Below are 9,689 nucleotides of genomic sequence, written 5' to 3' on the forward strand. Positions count from 1 at the left end.
CATGGGGTGCAGGGACCCAAGCACCTGGGCCATCCTCCACTGCACTCCCTGGCCATAGCAGAGAGCTGGCCTGGAAGAGAGGCAGCCAGGACAGGATCCGGTGCCCTGACCGGGACTAGAACCTGGTGTGCCAGCGCTGCTAGGCGGAGGATTAGCCTATTGAGCTGCCGCACCAGCTTGGTAGGGTTATATTCAGGTTTCTGAGGAATCTCCAGACTGACTTCCATAGTGGCTTAACCAGTTTGCATTCCCACCAACAGTGGGTTAGTGTCCATGTGATGTCTTTCAACAGTGGGAATATTCTCAGCCAGCTTTCTTCAAATATTGCATCTGTCCCATTCCCTCTCTTCCCCCTCATTCCGATTCCAATTACAGGTGGGCTAGAACTCTACACTGAGTTCCAAATGTCTTGTCATTTGAAATATTTCCCATCTTTTTTATCTTTCTGTGCATCAAAGTGGATACATTTTGCTCACCTGTATTTCTGTCTTCTAACATCTGTTGTACTTGCTTTAATCTATTAAACCTGCCTTAAATTTTCATCGGTTTATTCATGAAATTTTCATCTTATTTGGATTCTAATTATCTGCTGACACCCTGCATACTTTGCTCTGGTTTGCTGGTTGTTGTAGTGCTGTTAAGTCCTTGGCTCTTAACTGCAATAGCTTCTTCACTTCTGGGTTTATTCCTATTTCCTGTTGTCTGGTCACATGAACTTTTTTGCTTCTCCGCATACCTTCCACTATTTCATTTGATACCAGAAAGTATAGATGAGACCATTGTAGGGAGCCCTAATTTATCTTCCACCAAAGTGGGCTAAGCTTTATTTCAGCAGTATTCTAGTGGGTCACCTCAATCCCATTGATGGTCAGCTTTGGACTTTGCTTCTGTTTTGCCTTCGATCCTAACGCGTGGTCCTCATGGGAGGCAATGGAAGCTCCAAGGTGTTTACTAAGCTCCTCTGACTTGGCACAGCTCAATCCTGAGTTATAATCTCTGCCTTTGCAACCTTGAGGAGTTGCTAGAATTTATATTCATCCTTTGTCACCATCACACTGTATAGAGGTCAGCTAAAGATCTGTGGTACATCTGTCAGTCAGCTAATGTGTGGGAATTTTCACAGAACTATTGTGCATAGCCAAAACAGGTGAACAACCCAAACTGGTGAATGAATAAATGAAATATAGTATTGCCACACAATGGAATTGTATTCCCCAACAAAAGAGAATGGAGTACTGAGAAGTGCAGTAACAGAAATCCTGGAAACATCAAAAACCAGAGGAAAGTAGTTGAATGAGCTATATGGCAAAGCATTCTAACCTAGCTGTAAAAAAAAAAAAAAAAAACAAAACAAAAAAAAAAACAAAAAAAAACAACAACAACAACTAAAAAATTCAAGGAAGAACACCGTGAGCTGCTAGGGATGAATTTTCCAGGATAAAGTGGCCAGAAAGAGTGCAAAACTTAAGTGCAAAAGGGTATTTATGGTCTGCTTTGCTTTGTAATAGGAAGGAGATCACAAAGGCATCTTCTCTGCCCAGGTGTGCAGAAGAATGCAGGAATGATCAGCCAGTGAAGAGATTATTTACAGGGGTGGTTGGCAAATGGGTGGAAGGTAGGGGAAATGGAGGTCATTGAGATGATGGGACAGTGGCAGAGGCTTTAATACAGCCTTTTCTATAATCCGGACACTTGGAATTATGGTTATATTTCACATAAGCAAGAATGCAAGAAAATAAACCCCCATCGGTGTGCATGTGTTAAGGTACAAGCCAACTGGGTTACCAATAAGTATCAACTGAGAGCGAAGGGCTTGGGAAGGAAAGCACTAACCCAGGGGCGGGCACTGAGGTGGACCCACCCCTTAGGGTGCCAGTGGGGCATGGGATCATTGCTTTGCATTTTTTTACAACTTTTCCGTAATGTCCAAATGTTCAAAAATGGGTCTTAGTTTTGCACCTGTGCTTACCGCCAAGTGACAAAGTCACTTCCTGAGTGTGGCTGCGGGGTCTTTCTGGCCACTTCCATCCGGACGCTAGGGACTGGAGCCCCGTGCAGCATGTGCAAACCCCGGCCCTCGCTGCTGCTGCGCTGACCGCGTTGCAGATGCTGCAGCTGCCACCCGGCCTCACGGGGACTGCAGCTCCCAACCTCGGCACAGGCTCTGAGCCCCAGGCACCAGCAGCCTGGCTGGCTGTGGGGCTGCAGAGACTAAGCTGCATGGCCCTGCAGCTGTGCAGTGGAGCAGAAGCGAGCTCTTTCCCATTTGATCTGCAACGCATCAAAAAAAAAAAAAATCACAGAAGGAAGCGGCCAGGGTGCATAATGAAAAAGTTTTAAAGCATCAAAAGTCAGCGTTGTTTTTGCCTGGGTGACCTCGTGGCGCAATGGTAGTGTGTTTGACTCCAAATCAGGAGGTTGTGTGTTCAAGTCACATCGGGGTCATGCCTGATTCCCAAGGTGTCATTTTCTAGGTGACCAGGGTCACAGGCAACAAGTTGGAGCCCTATCTCGCCAAGACTTCCCTGGCCCTAGTGGGGTTATCTGCTCACCTGCGCTGTCCCTCTCCCACTGCGATATTAAAAAGAGTCACTTTTAAATAAATGAAAAGGGACCTCTTTCATACTAAGAGAACTGACAATGAAAATGTAATTTCAATGGGTTGAGTTGCTATCCCAACCTCTGAGATTGGTGGGGTCAAAAGTGGATGGTGAATTGCATTACTCCATCCTCAAAGCTAATGCTTGGGCCCCTACTACCTACACTGGAGACCAGGATGAAGCTCTTGGCTCCTACTTCAGCTTGGCCCAGTGCTAGTGGTTGTGACCAAGTAGAGTGGACCAAGGTATAGAAAATCTCCCCCCCCACTCTGAATTTCAAAAATAAATAAATAAATCTGAAAAAAAGAAAAAGATACAGGCATTCCAGAGCCAGTGTTACAACACAATAAGTTGGCTTCCACCTGTGATTCCAGCATCTCACATGAGTGCCAGTTTGAGTCCCAGCTGCTCCACTTGGCAACCCAGCTGCCTGCTAAGGCACCTGGGAAAGCAGCAGGAGATGGCCCAGGTGCTTGGGAGAGAGCTGATGGACTTCAGGTTCCCCACTTCAGCCTGACCCATCCCCAGTTGCTGCAGACATTTGGGGAGTGAACCAGCAGGTGGAAGATTTCTCTCTCTCTCTCTCTCTCTCTCTCTCTCTCTCTCTCTCTCTCTCTCCATATTTCTCTGTAACTCTGCCTTTCAATTAAACAAAAATTTTAAAAATAAATAAAAAGATACAGTCATATCATGTAATTACTATTTGCTAAAGTAAATCCTGTCATTAAGCTTTATTCCCATAGATTCTAATATTTTGAAAGCCCTAGCTTCTAACAGTGATGTGAAGATCTACAACATTCTTAAATCTCATGTTTGGAGCCGACAGATAGGAAAGTGAGCCTCCAAGCCTGGGTGCAGCCCCAGAAGTCTCTCCAAGGGTGGGTTGTGGGCAGAGCTGGTTCCCAGCCTCAGAGAACAGGCAAACAGAGCCAGAGTGTGGTCTCCTCCCAGCTCTGTTTAGAGTCCTGCTCCGCAGTGAGGACTCACAAGGGAAGCAAAACTCTCCCTCTGTGCTCCCAGGCCCATCCTCCCTCTGCTGCCTGCCACAGCCCCAGCCACTCAGGAGACTACCTGGGACATCATAGCTCTTGGGCGCAATTGCACCCAGTTCCCTTAGCCCCACACCAAAACCTGTGGGATGCAGCAAAAGCAACTCTTGGAGGGAAATTTACAGCAATAAAGGCATACATCAAAAAGGATGGAAGCCAGGGCCGGCTTTATGGCACAATTGGTTAAGCCACCGCCTGCAACACCAGCATCCCATATGGGCACATGAATCTTTTTTTTTTTAATATTTATTTATTTGAAAGGCAGAGTTATAGAGAGGCAGAGGCAGAGAGAGAGGGGGAGAGAGAGAGATAGAGAGGTCCTCCATCCACTGGTTCAGTCTCCAGATGGCCACAACAGCCAGAGCTTCACAGATCCGAAGCCGGGAGACAGGAGCTTCTTCCGGGTCTCCCACACAGGTGCAGGGGCCCAATGGCTCAGGCCATCTTCTACTGCTTTCCCAGGCCATAGCAGAGAGCTGAATTGGAACTAGAGCAGCCAGGACTTGAACTGGCACCCACATGGGATGCTAGCACTTAGGCAGTGGCTTTACCCACTCCACCACAGCACCAGCCCTGAGAGAAATCTTCTATCCTCTGGTTCACTCCCCAATTAGTTGCAACAACCAGGGCTAGGCGAGGCCAAAGCCAAGAGCAAGGAGGTTCCTATGGGTCTCCAACATTGGAACAGGGGCCCAAGGACCTGGACCATCTTCTGCTGCTTTCCTAGACCATTAGCAGGGAGCTGGAATGGAAGTGGAGCAGCCAGGACTCAAATTGGTGCCCATATGGGATGCCAGCATTGCAGGCAGCGGCTTTACCAACTATGCCACAACGCTGGTCCAAAAAAATCTTCTAAAAAATAAATGAATGAGAAAGATCTCAAGTAACAACCTAACATGACCTCTCAAGGATCTAGAAAAAATAAGAACAAAGTCTAAAGTTAGTCAGGGAGCTAGGAATGATAATAAAAATCAAAGCAGAAATACTCAGAAATGAAATAGACTAGAAAAACAATAGAAAAGGCCTACAAAATCAAGAGCTGGTTTTTCAAAAAGATTTATTTATTTGGAAGGCAGAGTTACAGAGAGGCAGAGACAGATAGAGGCAGAAAGACAGAGACAGAGAGAAAGGTCTTCCTCCTGCTGGTTCACTCCCCAAATGGCTACAACAGCCGGAGCTGAACCAGTCCAAAGCCAGGAGCCAGGATTTTCTTCTGGGTCTCCCACATGGGTGCAGGGGCCCAAGGACTTGGCCATCTTCCATTGCTTCCACACACACATTAGCAGGGAGCTGGATAGAAAGAGGATCAGCTGGGACTCAAACCAGTGCCCATATTGGATGCCGGGACTGAAAGCATTGGCTTTACCTATTATACCACAGTGCTGGCCCCTGAGAGCTGGTTTTTTGAAAAAGTAAACAGAGGGGCCAGTGCTGTGGTGCCCCAGGTTAATGCCCTGGCCTGAAATGCCGGCATCCCATATGGCCCCTGTACCCGCATGGTAAACCAGGAGGAGGCACCTGGCTCCTGGCTTCAGATTGGCGCAGCGCACTGGCTGTACCGGCCATTTGGGGGGGAAAACCAATGGAAGGAAGACCTTTTTCTCTCTCTCTCTCTCCCTCTCTCTCTCTCTCACACACAGTCTAACTCTGCCTGTCAAAAAAAAAGTTATTTATTTATTTGAATGGCAGAGTTACAGAGAGGCAGAGGCAGAGGGAGAGGTCTTCCATCTGCTGGTTCCCTCCCTATATGCCACACAGTTGGAGCTGGGTTGATCCGAAGCAAGGAACCAGGAGCTTCTTCTGATTCTCCCAAGTGGGTGTAGGGGCCCAAGGACCTGGGCCATCTTCCACTGCTTTCCCAGGCCATAGCAGAGAGCTGGATTGGAAGTGGAGCAGCCAGGACTCGAACTGGCACCCATACAGGATGCTGGCACTGCAGGCAGCAGCTTTACCTATTATGCCACAGCGCCAGCCCTGAGACTCTTAAAGTCCCCAGTATTTTCCAAAGAGAGAAAAACCCAGTCCCAAATCTGAAAGTTTTGACTCTCATTTAAAAAAAAAAAGTAATTATCAAAGTAAAGCCTTGAGAAACCTTGTGAGGTTTAATAGTTTCCTCTCCCGGATTCCCATGGAAGGATCTGGAAAGGTGCAGTTAGGAAAAAGCACTGCCTTTCAGCAGGATCGTGCTGGAATCCATATGAGGAACTAGGCAGGAAGATTAGGCAAAACAGGGGAGCTGGAATTTCTGCCAGCCCTGTACTGTAACCCTAATCCCCTCACTTTCCCAGGATGCACCTGAGGCTTGCCCAGGACCAGGAAAGAGGAGACACCATGAGGTCTTTGAGGAAGTTAAAATCCACGTGGAGGTGCCATAAAACCTCCAGAAAGCCTCACACCTACTACACTGTACCCTATTGGTATATTCAATCCAGGCACCGCCCCCTAGCTCCTAACAGTCTGGTCATGTGGGCGGGCCCTCTTTGCTCATGACCATACTCAGGGATCCATCTGGGGCCTCCTGCTCCCCTTCTCTCTCCACACAGGAACTCTGGGGCCCACTCATGACATTCAGATATCTCTCCTTGTGAAGCGGCCCATGCTCACGAGTGAAAGGATGTTCTCTCCATTATTTCAATAAATGCTAACCTACTTGTGCACTTCTATGTGTGCCTCCACTTTCAGTTCTCTCTGTGCAATAAAGGTTAAGATACACAGGCCCATAACAGATCACCCCCCCCCCCCCAGTGACGAATCTATTTTGTTCACAGATAGAGGGCATTTTGGGATCATCTTCATGCAGTTGGAACTTTTCTCCCTTTGCCCTGGACTCTGGCTGTTACTCTAGTTCTGCAGTTGATTTATTTTCCTGGCCTCTCCTCACCAGAAGTGATGCACACAACTCTATGAAAGAAGGGCCTGAGTCATGTCCATGGCCTGCCTTCCAGAGAATTCCCTGTCAGATGAAGGTACGATCTACACACATCCTGGGAGTCGGTTACACCGAATTGTTCCTCTTGATGCTCTTATTCTACTGGACTTTTCAAATCAAATGAATAATCCATTTGGTTGGTAGAGGCAACATCCAGATACAAACATCCTATATGTACACCAGTTTGAGTCTTGGCTCCTCCACTTCAGATCCAGCTCCCCGTTAGTGTGCCTGGGAAAACAGCAGAAGATGGCCCATATGGGAGACCTGGAAGAAGCTCCTTGTTTCCAGTGTCAGCTTGGCTAATCCTGGCCATCCCAGCCATTTGGGGAAACTAAGAAGCAATGGCAGGGGCTGGCGCAGTGGCATAATGGGTAAAGCTGCCACCTGCAGTGCTGGCATACCATGTGGGTGCTGGATCGAGTCCAAACAGTTCTACTTTTTTTTTTAAAGAATAGCACAGCTATCTTTTATCTTTTAATTTTTTTTATTTGACAGGCAGAGTTACAGACAGTGAGAGAGAGACACAAAGAGAAAGGTCTTCCTTCAGTTGGTTCACTCCCCAAATGGCCACTACAGCCGGCACTGCGCCCATCTGAAGCCAGGAGCCAGGAGCTTCTTCCTGGTCTCCCATGTGGGTACAGGGGCCCAAGCACCTGGGCCATTCTCCAATGCCCTCCCGGGCCACAGCAGAGAGCCGGACTGGAAGACGAGCAACCAGGACTAGAACTCAGTGCCCATATGGGATGCCAGCGCCACAGGCAGAGGATCAACCAAGTGAGCCATGGCACCAGCCCCCGACTGTTCTACTTTCAATCCAGCTCTCTGCTATGGCCTGGGAAAGCAGTGGAAGATGTCCCAAGTCCTTGGGTCCTTGCACCCATGTGGGAGACATGGAAGAAGCTCCTGGCTCCTGGCTTCAGATTGGTGCAGCTCTGGCCATTGCGGCCAATTGGGGAGTGAACCAGCGGATAGAAGGCCTCTCTCTCTCTCTCTCTGCCTCTCTGTAACTCTGCCTTTCAAATAAATAAATAAATTTTTTAAAGTGTTTTCCTATGTGTGTAAAGTCTAAAAGGGCACAGTCATCATGGTAACAGGAATATGAACTGATTATTAAAAACTGAATTTGACTGTGTTTTTTGATACTGACTTAAGATTCTTCAGTCCACTTGCAAATAAGAATGAACAAGAGGCCCAAAGTGGACCCAAAGCTGCTTGGGGGCTTCTGCCCCACCACAAGGGAGGCAAAAATGACGTGGGCTCCGCATGCAGCTAGTTTAGGACAGCTAAGCCTGAAGTCACTAACCCCCACCCATGTGTAATTCTATCCTTTCACTTGCCAATCAAAAAACCTCTTTTCCCAGCGTGCATCTGCTTCATCCAGGACCTGGGGGAAGATGCCATCAAGGGCCAGCACTTTGGCAAAGAAGGTTAAGCCTCCTCCTGCAGTGTTGGCATCCCATATGGGCCCCAGTTTATGCCCCTGCTGTTCTGCTTCTCATCCAGCTCCCTGCTAATGCACCTGGGAAAAGCAGCACAAGATGACCCAAGTGTTTTGGGCCTCTGTACCCATGTGGGAGACACAGATGTTGTTCCAAGCTCCTGGCTTCAGCCTGGCCCAGCTCCGGCCATTGCAGCCATCTGGGGAGTGAACCAGTGGATGGAAGATCTCTCTTTCTCTCTGTCTCTGTAACTCTGACTTACAAGTAAGTAAATAAATCTTAAAAAAAAAAAAAAAGCAAGAAGAAGGTGGCGGCTCATGATTTGTGGGTTAGCACTTTCTTTCCCATGCACACTGTCCACAGGATAGAACGTGAATGTGTTTTTCTCCAGGACTTCACAGCACGGAATGAGTTATCCAGGAAAGCTGCCACTTGCAAAACAGGTGCGGAATATTAACAGACACTGTCTCAGAGGGTTGATTTTTTTTTTGTCTTCCCGTTTTGCATCTAGTCATCGATTTCTAGTCCTCATTCTGATTCATTCCTTCTCTATATTCAGGACTGCAAAGAATCCAAAACGGTACAAAGCCACAAACATTTAACAAAACAATGCCTGGAAGATCTGAGATGCAAAAGGGTCCATGGAGAGCTGGCAGCTCTGTGGAGAGCAGCCATTTAATTTCTGCTCCAAAATCCACATAATGGCTTTTGTTCCAGAGAGTCATGATGCTATCTGGAAGCAAGCCCAAGCACTTAGTACAGGAACCTGCTGTCTCCCAGTAGTGAGAAGACCCGGTCTCCCAGCCAGAATGGCTCTTGGGGGCTGGCCTCTGGGGATGGTTGAGATTCCTCCCTGCCACTAACACTGCAGCCCCTACCCTGCAGCTCTTGGGCTTGTTGTTTAGTTTTTGTTTTTGTGTGTAAGATTTATTTATTTGAAAGGCAGGCCAACACAGAGAGATCTTCCATCTGCAGGTTCACACCCCCACCCCCGCAAAAGGCTGCAATACTTGGGCCATCTTCCATTGCTTTCCCAGGCCATAGCAGAGAGCTGGATCAGAAGTGGAGCAGCCAGGTCTCGAACCAGCACCCATATGGGATGCCGGCACTGCAGGCAGTTGCTTTACCTGCTACATCACAGTGCCGGCCCCTAACCTAACCTAACCTTTTTACCCTTCGTGTTGGCCAGCTTCTTGGTGTTATAAACAAACACTCGAGGAAACAAATTCTATAGAGAGAAAAGGCTCACTGTTTTGAAGGTTCAAGTTCAAGATTGGGCAGCCCTTATTGGTCGGTGGATAAGAACCGTGGCTGTGGGCAAAGGAGGGACCACGTGGAGAGCTAGGAAGCAGAAACAGAAGCCGGGCCCCACTCAGTTCTTCCCAGCAACCCTTCTCTTGAGAGCTACCTTCAGAGAGCACCCCCTCCCCAGTAACCTAGGCCCACCTCCTGAACACCACAGTTGTGACGTAGGCGGGTAGGTAGCTAGGAAACAAAGAGGTGCTGACCACTGCCCGCAGCATCTACACTGCCGCCTCTGGCAACCCAAACCCTGCACGGCTGCAGGCTGGATACCCACCTCCCTCACCAGGCACCTGAGCCTCACTTCCCACCGTGCATGAGTCACCATGACAACCACACGCTGGCTGCATCCTAACGAGGAGATCCC

At 48.3% G+C, this 9,689-nt stretch overlaps 1 non-coding gene across 1 annotated transcript; it reads left to right on the plus strand.

Moving 5' to 3' along the window:
- The first annotated feature begins 2,373 nt into the window (after positions 1-2,373).
- Positions 2,374-2,445, plus strand: TRNAW-CCA (transfer RNA tryptophan (anticodon CCA)). Its single transcript has one exon. It is a non-coding gene; the product is annotated as a tRNA-Trp (tRNA).
- The last annotated feature ends 7,244 nt before the right edge of the window (positions 2,446-9,689 follow it).

Source organism: Oryctolagus cuniculus, chromosome 8, assembly GCF_051225735.1.
Source record: "Oryctolagus cuniculus isolate XC-2025 breed Fujian yellow rabbit chromosome 8, ASM5122573v1, whole genome shotgun sequence".
Classification (NCBI taxonomy): domain Eukaryota; kingdom Metazoa; phylum Chordata; class Mammalia; order Lagomorpha; family Leporidae; genus Oryctolagus; species Oryctolagus cuniculus.